The sequence below is a fragment of the Octopus bimaculoides genome, chromosome 2 (genome assembly GCF_001194135.2).
Source record: "Octopus bimaculoides isolate UCB-OBI-ISO-001 chromosome 2, ASM119413v2, whole genome shotgun sequence".
Lineage (NCBI taxonomy): Eukaryota > Metazoa > Mollusca > Cephalopoda > Octopoda > Octopodidae > Octopus > Octopus bimaculoides.
Window position 1 is genome coordinate 1,466,547 of NC_068982.1, and position 17,519 is coordinate 1,484,065.

The 17,519-nt window shown below is 35.7% G+C and overlaps 2 protein-coding genes and 1 pseudogene across 21 annotated transcripts in view; 2 read left to right on the forward strand and 1 right to left on the reverse strand.

The window, feature by feature from the left end:
• Positions 1–17,519, reverse strand: part of LOC128250374 (uncharacterized) — a 144,666-nt gene that overhangs the window by 72,342 nt on the left and 54,805 nt on the right. For 4 of the 17 annotated variants that reach the window (XR_008266432.1, XR_008266418.1, XR_008266417.1 and 1 more), the window contains exon 1: positions 12,026–12,295. The exons of 12 other annotated variants lie outside the window; for them this stretch is intronic. The gene's annotated coding sequence lies outside the window, so the exon portion shown is untranslated. Of the gene's footprint in view, positions 1–10,881; positions 11,058–12,025; positions 12,296–17,519 lie in introns of those variants that run through there. One more of the 17 variants, XR_008266425.1, reaches the window with a different exon arrangement.
• Positions 1–17,519, forward strand: part of LOC128250371 (uncharacterized) — a 70,592-nt gene that overhangs the window by 17,857 nt on the left and 35,216 nt on the right. The gene's annotated exons all lie outside the window — the stretch shown is intronic.
• Positions 5,085–5,203, forward strand: LOC128247181 (5S ribosomal RNA; annotated as a pseudogene).

Genomic DNA, 17,519 nt, shown 5'->3' on the forward strand with positions numbered 1-17,519 from the left:
TATATATATGTATATGTATATGTATATATATATGTCGTTATTCAGTTTTATTTCAATATTTTTTGCCAACAGAGAAAGAACCGGTTTCTAACCTAGACCCAAAGCACCTTCAATGGAATTTCAAGATAAACAACAGGGTAATTTTGTTTGTTTGTATGTATGTATATGTACAGACTTGTATCTTCTGTTTCATGATTGTCTTCTCATGCATATACTTCCATATCTAGACATGCACATATGTATTTAAATGATAAACTTGTGAAAATGTTTGCAGACTTACACATTTCCAGTGATAGATTGGATCTGTAGTCTTCGAATCAGCTTTCTCCTTTCTGGTTTTTGAGAAGCCTAATTTCCCAAGATTGGTATTTAGGTAGTGCGTTACATATCGCAGTGCCCCAATAATTACCGGTATAAACTTGAACTTGTAATCTGGACAGAATAACTGCAGATTTCTCAATAGTTCAGCGTAGGTATTCTCTTTGTCGCTAATATTCAGCTTTATGTAAACATCCGCTGAGCAGCTGATTTCCATAATTGTACAGTTTCTCTTCTCTATTCCAAATCATTAGATCAGGTCTGTTGTGCTTACATTTTATTGAGGTTTTCACAGGGACATTCCACCAGTATTCCTTGTTATTATGAGTGGCTATGACTTCTACCATACTGTGGCTTCATATTTCTTTATACTGGGGGTTATCCTTTCGACGGATCTCATTATACAGTGTCCTAACTAAAACATGTCTCATCGGTGGATAATACCGTGATGACATTTTCAGACAACTGCTTATGATGTGGGTGATATCTTCGGCATTAGCTCCACAAAGTCTGCATCGTTGTCACATTTTATTGCTTTTCCTGAATCTCTGACCCTTTTGTGCATCAGGTATTTGGTTGATATTTCCTGTTCCTGGATTGCAAATGCATACTCTCCAAAGTTCAAGGTAGTAATCTGGTCGTCGATCCATGATAAACTCCTTTGATGATCGATGTTGCTATCACCACAGAGCTTTCTACCAACATATAAATGCATGATCTTGTCCTGATAGAAGCTCATCTTATCATCTGATGATACGTTGTGGTTGTGTTGTGCGACTTCATTGGGCATGTATTTAAGGTATTCAGGCAAGGAATGCTGCTCAAGGAGCTGTCTGCCGAGTCTTATGATGTTATCAGCCTCATATATGCAAAATTGGTCAAGGGATGCGCTTCGACACTCAAAGATGTTGCCGAAACGATATGATCCGACATTCAAAAGTAGTCTGGATCGATGTTAAGCCTCTGTTGCTTTGTTTTCGTTTTAGGTAGTGGCGGTCTACGTCACTGTTGATGGGGAAATTATGTGTGCTTGTCAGTATCTTCCGGGTTTTCACATCAATAGCTCGGCTCTCATCAAGCAGCCTAAATGTTGGTATGAGTACTGACACTGCAAGCACATTGTGGGCCACTGTTTTATCGAATGCAGAGCGTTCCGCGGTCCAAAGTTTCTTTATTCAGTTGTAATATTCTTTAGTGACACATATTTTATTACTGATGCTATTGTAAAATATGATTTCATCCATCGCTAAATACCTGTAACATTCCATATAGAGGAAACAGTCAAGTCATTGAGGAGGATGTTGCTAGTCTGGTTTACAGATTTCTCTCTTTTCACAACCGTAACACAGTATGTATGTATGTATGTATGTATGTATGTATTCATACATACATGTATGTATGTATGTATGTATGTATGTATTCATACATACATGTATGTATGTTTGTATGCACGTATGCATGTATGCATGTATGTATGTGTGTATATGCGAGTGTACTCGTGTCTTTGTGTCTGTGCTTGGCCCCTACACGCTTCTTAATCGGTCTAGTTGTGTTTACGTTCTCGTAACTTTGCAGTTCGGCAAAGGCGACCGAGAGAATAAGTAGCAAGCGTAAAACAAATTTAAGTACTGGTGTGGATTCGTTCGACTAAAAGTTTTCAAGGCAATGCCCCAGCATGGTCGCAGTCTAACGAGTGAAACGTGTAAAAGGTAAAAGATATATGAGATAAAAAAAAAAGAATTGTCGAAAGTGCGTTAATCACTCACCCAAAAATATTTACGTAAACTAAAGAAATTGATGAGTATAAACGAAATAAAGAACTGCAAATGCAGGAATGAATGAGACGGAAAAGAAATAGAGAAAGAGAAACGTTAGAAAAATAAAAAGAGTCAGAATATAGAGTGTAAAACTAAGTGGTAAAGGTTAAACATTGAATGAAAACATCAATATATTTCTCCTATCAATTTATTTTCCTCTTAGGTATTGTATCATGAAAAACTGACAAATTTCTCTCGAAATATCTCAATACAATTGGCCATGTGTTAAAAGTTCCCATAAAATCAAGAAATATTTATATATTGAAGAAACAAACAAAGGATATTGTTCTTTATATGAAAACTATCTAGTGGTTTCCATATAAAAATGTTTCTTTTAAAAAACATTAAAAAAATCATGAGTAAATATCTGAAGGAAATAATATACATCTTCAACAGCTGACTCAGATCGATACTCATAAAAAGATAGGTGAACGGTGATTTATAAAGTATTTCCACAAAGCTGTTATGCACGGCATAAAAACACATTTTGACTCTGAAAGACAGCCTTACGACAGGCAGCACAGCTGTAGTCTTCAATTAACGTTGGTGATGCAATCCAAACCTTTCAGTCATATGTATTCAAGATAAACTACCACGGGAATTGTTTTCTATAGTTATATTCAGGCTAATTAGAGGCTCTGAACATAGCTTCGGTTAAAAGCCTTAATTACAGGGAAAGTTTGAAGGCTTTGTCTCTTTTCTCTCTTGAACTCCGAGGAGAGAGATATAGCAGCATATACGTATGGAAAATCCTGGAGGGGTTTGTTCAAAACTTCGGCATCACAGAGAATTTTAATGCACGAACTGGCAGATACTGCCAACTTCCAAACATACCAGCTTCGAAATTGTGACCAAAATATTCTTTTGTAACAGTGTGATACTTAGGGATCCTCAACTGCTTAACTATCAAAAATCTAAAAGAAACTTCCACTGAATCATTATATATTAAAAAAAGAACAAAAAATATTGGATAAACTCAAAAGGACGATAACAAACCAACAAAGATACAATCAGGGATGATCAGCAGCTACAAAGTCAATCCGACACCAAATTCCATCCATAATGAAACAACAAAACTGAAAAAAAAATATAGACGGCGCTCCAGCCTGGTCGCAGTCTTATGGCTGAAACAATTAAAAGAAAAAAGAATAGCATCCGCCACTAATAAAAGACCACCTAATGTTATCAACTCTAAAATCGCGAAAACGGAGATTTTCGACTGGCATTATTATTCATTCTGTATCCCAAAAGAAGTATTTGTTGATGATATGTGTTGTTTTCCGGAATTCAGAATAGAACGAAGGAAAATAATTTCTACTGCGATTTATATTCTTCACAAAATGTTGAAGTATAAATTTGAAAAAGAAAAATAGTGATATAGGTAACCGTTGTTTATAAAATGGTTATGGAAATCAGATAGGATCAGTCTATTGCTTAATTACTAATGATGGTTGAGGAATATTCAAAGTTGTAAGAACATCATTCAGTTTATTTTGTCATGGAGACATTAGCACATTCACCCATAAGGACCAAGCACCGTATTGTATAGTCAGTATTTTTGTCTTTTTAGGAGGAATGTAGGTTCATCAATTCTATCATAAAAGGCAACAAGCTTTCGGGTAAATAAAACTAATTCGTTGAGACACACTACTCTTTTCTAAAGAACGGAATATCATTATTCTTGTCTTATATTTTATACAACTGAAGATATATATTTGTGTGTGTGTGTATATATATATATATATATATATATATATATATACACACACACACACAACTATATATATGTGTATATTTCTGTTTGTGCCTGTGTTTGTCCCCCCATCACCATCGCTTGACAACCGATGTTGATGTGTTTATGTCCCAGTAGCGGTTCGGCAGAAGAGACCGACAGAATAAGTACGAGGCATACAAAGAGTCCAGGGATCGATTTGTTCGGCTAGAACCTCTTAAGGTGATGCTTCAGCATGGCCGCAGTCAAATGACTCGGGTTCAGTGCCAGTGTGAGGTATATTGAGCAAATGTCCTCTACTATAGCCTTGAGCCGACCAAAACTTTGAGAGTAGATTCGGTAGACGGAAATTGAGAGAAGCCCGTCGCACATATACACATACTTACATGCATGCATGCATACATACATACACATATATATATATGTGTGTGCTTGTGTGTGTGTGTGTGTGTGTGTGTGTGTGTGTGTGTGTATGTGTGTGTGTGTGTGTGTGACTAACGGTGTCGATGTGTTTGCATCTCCGCAAATTGGCGGTTCAGCAACAGAGAACGATAGACTTATTCGAGTAAACCCTTCAAGGTGGTACCCCAGTATGGCCGCAGTCCAATGATTGAAACAAGAAAAAGGATAAAAGAAAAACGCTACACCCACACACACGCAAACACACACACACATATTCTACACTAAGAATTAAGATTAATTTTCAAAATAGACGGACGAGTTCTCTAAGATGGAAGCAAGTTATTAGAATATCACTGAAGAGATATAATGTATATTTCACTTGTTATTGTTTGTTTGAATTTCCGATGTATTTCTCTAAATTTCATAGAGAAAATAAAAAATATTATTAGAAGAAAATAAGCTCATTCATTCTATGAAGATAAAAGAAGTGAATAATGAATGCAGATGTATATAATAAAGATTATAAACCTCGATGTGAATTAAGTTTATGATATGAACCAAGATGAATACAGTTATGCTAGAAAAGAAGCAAATACCTTGTGTAGTGGATGGAACTACATATTTCCCGGGGTTAAACCTTAAAAGTAGAACGACGTCTAGAATAAGAATGTAAAATATACCTATGAACTACTATGCCATTTCAGACAAACTGAAAAAAGAACAACAACCACTTAACTTATATTAGTAAGGGATCTGTTTTAGTATCTATAAACACACTTTAAATTCAAACAGTATCATTTTGAACTGCAAATTGATCTTACAGCCATATCACGTTGAAAGCACCGGTTCTCGTCCGATCACAGAAGTTAAACAACGTCGAGCCTAGTGAGTACTTAGATGGGTGACTGCTTGAGAAGCCTGGGTACTATAAGCGTCTCGCATTTTTCAAGGTGGTGCTATTTAGTTAGACATGACCTGGGCTTATACTGGCCGAGACCGATAAAACTCATCAGATGTCTGTAAATACTCAAATGTATTTCTCCGCTGAATTTCAATTTATAAATTGCATTGACGACGACTAATCACTAAAATGTGCAGTAATTCCAATATTTTACTATTTCAGCGATCATTAGAAATATTAATGCTTCGTCTGTTCCATAGAAATGAATATTCAACAATAATATAAATACATGCACGTATTGCATACATATATAACTTAGATATGTTTCGGACAAAAATTGACCCGGACCATGTCTAACTTAATAGCATCAACTGATAGGATCTGTTAAGTCGTTTTTCAGTAAAAGTGTGGTATCATGGAACATTCTAGTAGGGAGTTGTTGATTGAGATGTATCCTGGTGATTTATCTGGTAAACCCTGAAGAAATTTCTCTCGTTCTGCAGGAAGATTCTTACGACCCTATTTAAAAACCAATAGAGGCTGGGCTAGGCATACCAGATTAGTTGACGGCCGCATCGACTCCATTTGTCCTGAAGAACAAAGGGATCCAAGTGGCCAAAAACTACAGGGTGACAGCATGTTTGAATGTGATGTACAAACTGTACACAGGTTGTTTTTATGTGTTTCTTCAAGACGACTGCTAACAAATGATATGGTAACAAATGATCTGGCAGGAAAGAAGAAAGGAGTCTGGGATGCTGCTAAATTTCTCATCTACAAAAGTGTTCAGAAGGAAGATAAGCAACATGCACGTAATCTGTGAGAAAGAGTTTAAACTAGTCCTTCACTAATGGTTGTGAGAATGTCTACACATTGTCAAAGTACCAACTGTTATAGTTCATACCAGTGAAAAACTGACCACATCGTGGTCCACACAATTATCACTGAAACAGCACTTATAATCACAAACACAATTAAATTATTGAAGGGAATATTCCAGGTTGACAGTTTATCTGTAATGTTGTTTTATATTGGCCACGAACCCCATGTCAACCCTGTCAACGAAATGTCAACTCTCCAAGTTGGGATCCGCAGAAGAGAGTAAAACTAATGCTACCCACACATTTTTTGTTGATGACCAACAGTTATATTCATGTACCGTGTACACGCCATCAAGAGAAAATAAGAACTCACAAGATTCTCACGGGATATTAGGAATGGAATTTGGGTAAGACACTCATACAAGATAGTCAACCATGGAAAGAGGACAGATTGTCTTATAGACAGAGAGATTGAATATGAGGGACTTGCACATCTACCCTGTTTCTAATGATGGATACAATAAGTATCTTGAAACGGATGAAAATATTGCATACGTTGGTGCTGGCAATAAAGCTAGAGTAAAAAAAAAAATGAATATTTTTGCAGACTCAAGGAAATATGGAACTCAGAGCTTTCTACTTTCAATAAGTCCATCTGTAACAATGCGAGTAGCGATATTACACTCGACACACTTGATGAAATTTGTACTCTGATCACCGCTGGCAACTTTTGCAGAAACAGCGACGGCAACAGGACCTAATGGAAGAGTATGAGTTGATGGCAGAAACTTTGAGTCTGTTCACGTTACACCTACAGAACACTAAAAAAAGGAACCAATAAATTACACGCGTACTCAAAGGTGAAAGCGATATCTTCAGAGTAGAGGAATTACTTATGAACAGGTAGTATGTACCTAAACAGAATAGCCTCTTCTGGACCTGTGATAGTTACGTAACAACCCACCTAGAAGGACAATCCGCTGTCTAGGAACATGAAATAGCTACTAATCGCATGATAAACAGGAGGGATAAAGATGCTACCGAACCTTTGCGGTGCGATAGAAAATTTTGGTGATGCTATACTAGTGTGGAATATATCACCCGCATCACTAACAGCTACCTCAAAATGTCTACGAGATATTACCTGTCACTGAGATACTCTGTATTAAATGCTATCTACAATACTAACCCCAGAAAGCATTGTCCTGAAGATTCTGAGCAAGTAGTTCTGCTTCCAAGGTGAACTCAGACCACGTGCATTTATACTGCCTATACCTAGAAAAGCCATATTAGATAGGACGAAGAAGAAAGTAACGAAAAGAAAATCATTTGCTTTGTTTCTGTGGAAGGAAGAAGTGTTTCTTCCTCCAGTACGTTGTAGTTGTATCCACAAGTAATTCTTTATAGTCTATTATTTACATTTCCTCTGAGGTCCCCCACAATTTAAGATATTTATTTTTTAAGGTGTTGTATCTGTATTGTGACATGTGGACGATTTTCATGTGTGTCGGAATGCTGTTAGTTAACATAACGTAGCCATTGTGTGGGTTGAATTTATTCTCTTTCACTTTACGGTCGTGTAGTTAATGGTTTCTTTGTTTTGTTCGTGTTGGGTGGAGTGTGATCTGAAAACAGTTGTGCGTAAATCAGGTTGTGCATGTAGAAGTGATAATAGTATCTTTGATTCTCTTGGTAATGGTGTTGTAGATGATGCTGGTACTAATAATACTGGTGTACCTGTATTTGATTGGAACAGCAGTTGAAATATCTTAAAATCTCGTATGTGTATGAAATTATGGTCATGTCTCGCAAAACAGACATCTTGTTATATATTGCTCCAGCGGATTTCCGCTTCTTTTGAAGGTGTACGCTCAAATTTCAGTCTTTTCGACGATGAACATTTCTACAGAATTGTTTCCCTTTCTGCTTAATGTAAAAAGTGTTGTATATTCAGAGTAATTTTTTCTCTGTTCTTGTCGATGTGTTTCCACCTTTTTGAAATGTTTATGTCTATTTGTGGGATGGAAAGAAGACCGATTCTAATCTTGGAGAAATGTTTGTGTTTTTATTGTCGCTGTTGATGTTGTTTGTGTCATCATTATCGCTAGCTTTATTACATCTTGTTGGGCTGCTGGTGGTGGTGGTAGTGGCAATACACGCTTTGCTGGTGGTGGTGGTGGTGGTCGTGATATTCTAAGCTTTGCTCGACAATTCATTGTTCTTGCTGCGGCTACATTTGTCGCTGTAGTTTTGGCTTTTGATTTTGTTATAGTTGTTCGTTGTTGAGGCTATTGGTCGTACTGTCCCTGATACTACTGTTTCTAATTACGATGGAATCAGTAATATTTTTGGTAAAAAATTAATGTGAAGTTTCGCCTTCCAAACCACTCCAACTTCCCTGTCTTACTGAGACGTATAGAGTAATAAAGGAAATCAGATCAGAATTGGAAAACGTTTTACTCTTGCATTTGTACCTACACCCCCCCCACACACCCACACACACACACTCACACACACACACTTATGTATGTAGATGCATGTTCAAATACAAATGTGTATATGCATACATATGTCTATATCTTTATATCTATACATGTAATATTCGACACTTTTATACTATATATATCCTTGTGTGTGTGTGTGTGTACGTGCGTGCATGTGTGTATGCGTATGTATGCGTATGATTATACATGATGAAGTTTTTGTGTGTGACCATATATATGACTACATTAAATAAATACACGTGCCCATATAAACAGATATATATATAGCAAACTCATATACACACGTATAGCTAGACAGGTAGACTAATCGGTAGATAATGAGATAAAGTGACGTGTAGAGCTAAATCGATAATTATTTCTATAAGAGGAGGCGTGTCAATTAATCACGAAACAACGAGTTGCGCACTGACGTCTACGCGTGGTCTTTAGTAGTTTGTCGGAACTTTGGACTAATATGTCAGTTAATTTGTCGTAGTTATTAAATTAACCATGGATATTCCACTTTTTCTTTTCTACAAACGAGTGTAACGTTAATCTTTAATTACTGCTAAGGAATTTACGAGAATTATTTGCACATGCCGTATAGGAGCATTCAGAAACTTGTCTTTTGCTGACTGATGAGGGTTAGTTCATTAAATTATTAAAACAATGTTTTGCTGGAACGAAAAGTCTACAAATGGATTGGATAATTTTAGCATAGTCACAATTGTGCCTCTTATCTAGAGGACGGCGAAATCCCGAATATCGTGTATCGAGAACAGTTTTCAGATATTATGGTTTTCGCAACTTTCAATAGTTTTATTGAGTTTGACTGAATTCCGCTGTTCGAAACGCTTTTCTTCTTTCTGATTGATTCCAATTAATTTTACCAACATTTCTTGTCAAGATTGAGAAGTTAGTGTCAACCCCTTTCAGTTCGTTATTAATTACTGTGATCTCTCTTTTATTGCATGGCCATAGCGGCAGTTTTGATTGCGCCTGGTAGAACACAAACGGAGAAAATGTTTCTTCCATACAGGTAGACAGGTAGTGCAAATACAATTGCGATCTTTTCATAATATTTAAATTATTCAGATCAACTGAAACTGCATTGTTTCGGAAGCTGGAACAGAATAAGAAATGAGAGAAGATAACCGTAATGCAAATATGCAATGCTAAGCCGATTTGATTATATCTCGCTAATCCATGTTTAGAACTAAAACTTCACAATTTACAAATTTACATTTTAGAATATATTAAAGAATTGCAATTCTATATTTCTAGTTCCGTTTTCAACATTTTATTTTGAATTTACGCTTAATGTACTCGGACAACAATGTCTGAGAAAGAATTGCTCTAAATTCAGCATAGAAATCGAAATACGATGATCACGGTAAAAGCCAATGAGAAGAAATTCAAAATCAATTGATTTACATTTGGAAGTGAGAATTACAAAAACATTAAAGGGCTGCTTTGGAAGAGCACAAATGTTGTGTAGAAGAACTTGAAAATGATGAAATAACATGATTCCAAATATGAGAAAAGTGACAATCGGTTTAATAATTAGAAAAACAATTTAAAAACTAATATAATATAGATACCTCGTTCTCAAAGAGAAGAGAAACCAGTAAAAATAAAACAAGTCTCAAAAAGATAAATATGTTGACGTCATGGAAAAGAAAAACAATAGCGTAAATTCCAAAATATTTACACAGGGAAATAAAAGATAATGAACTGAGACGAATGAAGAGAAACAGTAAAAGAGAATTACACGAATGCAAGAATTCGAACGAACAGAGCAATGCTAATACAATGGGTCAGAACATAAAGGGTCTCCTTGAGGCCCAGCTGCCAGAATATGGAACAAATGTGAACTATCGAATATAATTTGTGAAACAAATTCTCGTAAAAGAATTCTACAAAACATTAATTCTAAAGAAATATGTGCAATAATGTAAATTTCTGTAGAAAATATCTGTAGAACCATTTCATATCAAAATCAATTTGTATCAAATTCTCTGAAGTGTGTCTAATATTTCGTGTTTATGTCGTCACCTTCCTGCGTAGTGAATTACCATATCAAAAAAGTTGAGTCAACACCAGCTAAAAACACGGAAAAATCATCTATAAACTTAAAAATAATGATAATAAAGTAATTAACGAGTATAATAAGAGTAATTCTGTCGTCATTATAGATTTTGAATTTTATAAAACGCTGCATTAAATTTACTGAATGATACCACTTATGAAAAATAAAACATTACCAAAATCATAAGTAATGAATAAAATTTTCATATTCATTTATGAGTAACAAAACCACAACATATGGGTCTTGAATAAACTTGAACGATAAATAAATATCTGTTGCATTCCTTAAATTAAACAGGAGCAAAACAATAAGACATACCTCGTGATTAACAGCTTCAGTGTTTTGGGAGACCACACCGTGATTATCTTAGGTTTTCAACGGTTGTGCAGGATTTGTCCTCTGAATTACATAGACTCAGACACCCTCTGGAATCTCTTTTGAAACCTATTTTGAAACACCGGATTTCATGAGAAAATAAACTTGGGCATTAAAACCTAATCCGTGAAAATGAACAATGGCACAGTTATCCTCTCATTTGACAGTTGGACTTTAAAATTCAGTTGCACGTCAATATGGATTACAGAACGTCGGACTACTACATGGAAATTCTATGTACATTTAAACAAATTGAGAAGCATTCATTATTCAAGGAATAAAATGCATCGTGTAAAATAGCTATTTCTATATCGATGGAAACATTAACAAACAAATATCTGGGGCCACCACGTACATAAATTTAGTCAAAGCGAACTTAGAAGATTTAATAAACGCACAAACCACATAAGGAAGCTGAGGTAACCGCTTCCATAAATATTTATTAAACAAATTAAAATGATATTCGAGTGACTGCTTTATCCTGTGTCTACACAGTTTCAATGGACTTAATGAGTTGAAATTTTTAATTAAGAACATAAACAAAATACACATAATGAAAAATCAAATGTCTCTCAATATCAAAATTGTTAAAATAAACAGGGGAATCGAAACCGACATCTACCTCAAACAGACTCAACATAATATTTTTTTTTTCGATATCTAAAGCACACAAATAACTAATGTACCATTCAGTCAGGTTTGAAGAGGTTTTGTAAATATATATCTATTTTAAAACTTCGTCAGACATTTTAAAAGAAAATGTTAGTTGCAAATTACATTAATTGATAACGGAGTAAAATATAGGTATTCAGAAATTGATAGATATTCAGGAAATGTAAAGAACAAAATACACTTCAAGATATTTTCAAATCTTCGCATTATCCTCGACACACAACGCAAGTAGAATACAAGCATATAACATCATTTATTAGAATATATCTTTATTGAAGAAATAATCGAGAATAAAAAGTACGAAACAAAGTGAAATGGGAAATATAAGGCAGCAAAAGTTTAAAAGACTTTACCAACCAACAACAAAATGACTGCTAAAAATATAAGGTTTATAGAATGAATCAGGCGTTCTTACTTTGATATCTGCATTTATCCCTGTGTGGCCAATAAAAGAAACGCAATCATATTGTACAAATCGTAGGAATTATTGAATAGAGATATCATGGAATGCTTGTTAAAGCTCCACAGTTGGAGAGTAATAAGAAAGCATGAGGAAGGTTTGATATTGTAACAGTTCAGATATAACAGTGACGACAACAAGTCGTACGTCATAGCGGTGGCGACGTGGATACCTCCCACTCTAAAATGGTGACGTTATAACAGTGGTAACGAGATTACAAGTGCTCGTAGGAGTGTCGAAATGGAAGAACTACTAGCTTCCGTTGTGAAGCAATAACAACAGTTGCAGCAGCAGCTGTTACAACGGCAGTAAGAATACCGTGAACAGGAACAACAACAGCTAAACCAGCAGTTGATAGGATTATTGCTACAATCCAAGAACGCAGCGGCATCGTATTCGGTGGATGGAGTAGCCAACTCCATTGAAGAATTGCTGTATAATCCCGAAGATGGGATTACATTTTCTTCATACTATAGAAGGTATGAAGAAATATTTAAAGAGGAGTGCAAAGGCTGGACAAACGAAAAGAAGGTAAGAATTCTTTTGCATGAACCAGTTCCGTCAGAGCACGAGAAATACTGCAACTTTATTCTTCCAAAAATAGGTGCCAGAAATTTGTTTTGAAGAAACAACTAAAATATTAACTAATATATTCAGTGAAAAGTGTTTGATATTCAACATACGTTGGGAATGCCTAAATTTGAAAACTAGAATAAAATTGATGACTGTTACATACGCAGGAATTGTAAACAAAGCATACGAAAATTTCAAGTTTGGAGAGTTGTCCCCAGACATGTTTGAATATTTGATATTTGTCAAAGGACTAACTGCAAGTGAGGATGCAGAAATAGGAGCGGGAATATTAACGAAATTGACACAAGACACTGAATTAACCGTGCAAAAAAGTCGCAAAAGAAAGTCTACATTAACTTACTGCAGGATACGGAAAGAAAATTGAAAATAATATAAATGTACAGGTGTATGGCAAACAAACAAATAAAAAAAGGCCCAAACCGTCTTATGGTTGTGACGAGTTGCACTTCAAAAGGGACTGCCCCTTTAAAAATAAAGAATGTTTTGCTTATAGCAAAATGGGGCATAAACAATCGCAATGTTGAGCGAAAAAGAAAAAGTCGAACGAAAAAACAAATAAAGTGTTTTCAATGAGAACAGATAGTGAGACGAAAAAAACGAAAATATGTATCGGTAAAAATTATTAATGTACACACAAGATTACAACTAGACACAAGGAGCAATATCTCAATAATAAATACTGAAACTTGGAAGAAATTGGAAGACCTATGTTCAAGAAAACAAAGCAAGCATCTCGTGGAGTCTCTGGACAGCAAGTTCGATTCCTGGGTGAATTGACGCCAAATGTAACATTTCATGAGAAGACGATCAAAACGAAAGTCTACATATTAGAAAATACCATGAGTCTGTTTGGTACAGATTGGATGGAGACATTCAATTTGTGGGATTTGCCCATAAGTATATTCTGTAATAATGGGAATGTGTCGCACGCCAGTTTGAACAAGGAATTTGAGAAGTTAAAAATGAAATTTAAAAAAAATATATGGTGTTTTTCGGAAGAATTTGGTACATTTATGAAAATAAAAGTGAAATTCCAATTAAAAGAAAACGCTGTTCCGGTTTTTAAACCAAAGAGAGCTGTGCTTTTTGCGGCACTGAATCAAGAAGAAAAAGAATTGAAAAGACTAGAGAATATTGGTGTAATACAAAAATTAGACTATTTGGAATGGGCAGCACCAACTGTGTACATAAAAAAGAAAAATAACAAAATAAGGGGCTGCGCCGATTTTTCGACACAATTTAATAAATGTCTTTAATATAAGTATTCGTTACCAAGCCCAGAGGAGATTTTTGCCAAGCTTAATGGAGGCAAACTCTTTTCTAAACTGGATTTATCGGAAGCTTATTTACAGCTGTAGGTAGACGAAGAATGTCCCAAGCTGTTAACGATAAAAACGCCCAAAGGGTTATACCAGTTTAACCAACTTCTTTTCGGAATAAAAGTCGCACCTGCAATTTTTCAACAGGTTACGGATACAATGTCAGTGGACTGTGAATTCGCAATTCCACACCTGGATGATATATTAATTAAAAGTGAATCTCATGATCAGCATGTCGAGCACGAAAAGTGTGTTTTTGAGAAAATAAAAGATTACGGTTTCACACCAGGTGAGGAAAAATGAGAATTTTTCTAACCTGAAATTAAGTATTTAGGACAAATTATCGACATGAATGGACGATAACCGGACCCGTCGAGGGCAGATGCACTTAAAGATATGCTTCCTTCGACTAATATAAGAACTTTACAAACTTTTCTAGGTCTTGCGAATTATTATCAAATGTATATTCCAAGAATGCATGAGTTAAGAGCATTTAAACAAACTAACGAAAAAAGATGTGAAATGGTGTTGGACTGACGAATGCCAAAAAGCATTCTAAAAGATTAAAAAAGATACTAATATCACAGCTATCTCAAGCACATTTTGATACAAAACTAAAAATAATTGTAGCATCAGATGCTAGCGAGTCTGGGATCGGAACAGTAATCTTACATAAGTTGGAAAATGGTAACGTAAAACCGATCGCACATGCGTCACGTGCATTATTATCGGCGGGAAAAATTATAGCGAGATAGAAAAAGAGGCACTAGCCATTATCTATGCAGTGAAGAAAGTTCATATATTCTTGCACAGAAGAAAGTTTACCTTGCAGACAGATCACTGTCCACTACTAACAATATATGGAACAAAAAAAAGGTGTCCCCACAAATACAGCCAATCAATTACAACGCTGGGGTAACTACCTTATGAAATTACGATTTCAAAATGGAATTGTTGCCTTCGAAGAAACTGGAACCTACGGACGGGCTGCCGAGATTAATTCTGAAGTATAAGGAACCGCTAGAAGATACAATAATAGCAGCGTTAAAATCAGAAATTGAATTAAAAAATATTCTCCGCAATGTAGTGTGGGAACTACCAGTCACATGGGAAGAGATAGAAAGGAAAGCAGAAAATATACATATATTCACAGAAGGAGAAAAATAATAATGAATGAGACAAATAGAAAAAATTGTGTCGCTGAGCGTAACACATGTTCGAAATACCATTCAATGTGTGACAATCATGTAGTATATACCGGATTCTCTAGATGACTTAACAATAAAAACACTTTTGATCTAACGTTTTAGCACCATATTTGAAACTTTTGGACAGTATAGAATTGTTGGCAGAGGCTTTGCTTGATGTGATTTGCTTTTGGGCTAGAATTCCATGAGGCGAACTGACTGGTGATAGAGACGTAGACCTTGATACACACCATTCAAGAGAGACTCGAAACGATCCCTGATCTATTCGATTTGCCAAATAGAATCCTTTTGCTTGTGGCCTTAGATGGAGGAGTGCGCATGACGGCATTTATGTTATGCTACCGTCCACTTAAGTGCTTTCCATCTACAACAGATGTTACATGAATTAAGGTTCTTAGTGGTAATACTACAAAAGCAAAACTAAGAGAGAGCAACCACAGTAACAACAACACGATCAGCGAGAAAAACAAAGGAATAAGCGAAAACGATAACTGAAAGCACCACCAAAACGGCGTCAGTCAGCTCTGCCCCCCCTCCCAAATAAATAAATCACACACACACAAAAATGTTTACACTAAAACAAACCAATGTATTCCTCTCCCCTCTTTCATCTCAGAGTTTATCGATTCGGGTACTTCGTTGTGTGAGAAAGTTAGGAATGAGAAAAATTTAGAAAGAAACCGCTCCAAACAAAATCCCAAAATGCGTGAGATGGTTGTGGCTTCATTTCAGAGAATTACAAGTTCACATGAACAACGCGAATACCATAGAGACATCCAAAAGAAATATATTCAAGCAAGAGTTTGTATCACAATGTCACCACAGTAGGAATACAAACAGGCACAATCACAAGAAAAGAGAAATGACAAGAGGGAAACACACAAACATAACAACAACCACAGTATAAGAGACTACAAAAACAACAACTGCACAAACATGATTTTGCTTCAGTAAAGGAAAGCAACAAGAAACTAAACATTCACACAAAAGCAGGAAGTGAAAGGTTGAACATGGAGAAGTTCACATCGAATCCTTTTTATCAGATAAGAATGTTAATAAAAATGCTCACGGTTGTTTGCAAGCAAAAATGGAGAGGTTCTTAAATGACACGAGATCTTGCAAAGCAATACCAAAACAAAATATTCTAGAAGGGTCTCTTGAAAAGCGTCGCTCACCAGGAAGTTACATAACTTTCCATTAGAATAAAATAGGTGGCCTTTCACAGTTACTTTTTTCCGAACAACGAATCTAATATCTGAGTAGGGTCTGTAAACTGCAGGTAGTTTGTCGTTGGATTGGACGCCAGAAAGTTTGCTTAACGACTTCGGTCACATTAATTACATATGACAGAAGAAGTCTGCAATAGAAGAATTTCTGATATGCGGACATTGGTGCCGGCTTTCGATGGTTAAGAAGTATATTTATATCTCTTAGTCAGCCTGATTTATTGGGGTGGGGGTCGGATGGCAGCGTCATTTCTGAAAGGCCTTCATCTTGAGGTACGTACAATCTGTCTGGATCAGGATGGTAAATTATTGGTTCTGGATGCATGGTTAAAAACAGCGGTTGTGTATGTTCCGACAGGAGTAACAAGGTCGGGCTTGTTTAGGCGTCTGCATGTGTTCATGCGAACGTCCAACTCTGTAGTATTAGTGACCGGAATGGTATCTTAAATGTACAATGGGCTTGTGCGTGGCTATAAGCCTCCCAAATCTACCCAGGTAATAGTTCAGGCTCCCAGAAAGCACAGTAACATCAAGGGAAAAACCTGTACAAATAAAAGCGATTAAAAGCGAAAATTCTAGTAGTAATTATTGAAAGTAATATAAAACTCGTGTAAAATTAACTGAAAAGAATAAAAGAACTTAAGGTTCGAGTTCTACAGTAAAAAGACTCAAAAATGAAAGAGAAAATAGAACAAACGGCTCCGGCAAATACAACCTCGATAAAACTGCCTGATAATGTTTTTTGTCAAGGATGTATATCAGTAAATATTCAACATCACACAGGGCCAAACAACTGGCAGATCACATTAGCAATATAAGCACAAATATATTGAAAACGTCGAAGCAACTACAGTATATAGGATATGCCTGTACGGTGTATAATAGATAATAAGTGATGTAGGAATAAAAATACGAAACAGTCCAAATCATGATTCTGCATAAACTCTAGCGATTTAATAAGCATGATCAAAATTTCTGGCATAGAGATGGTTCAGAGAAGTGCAATGCATATTTTCTGTTAACGTGCTTAAATCGTACACACGCACACAGACAGGCATTTAAATGCATATATATATATATATATATATATATATATATATAT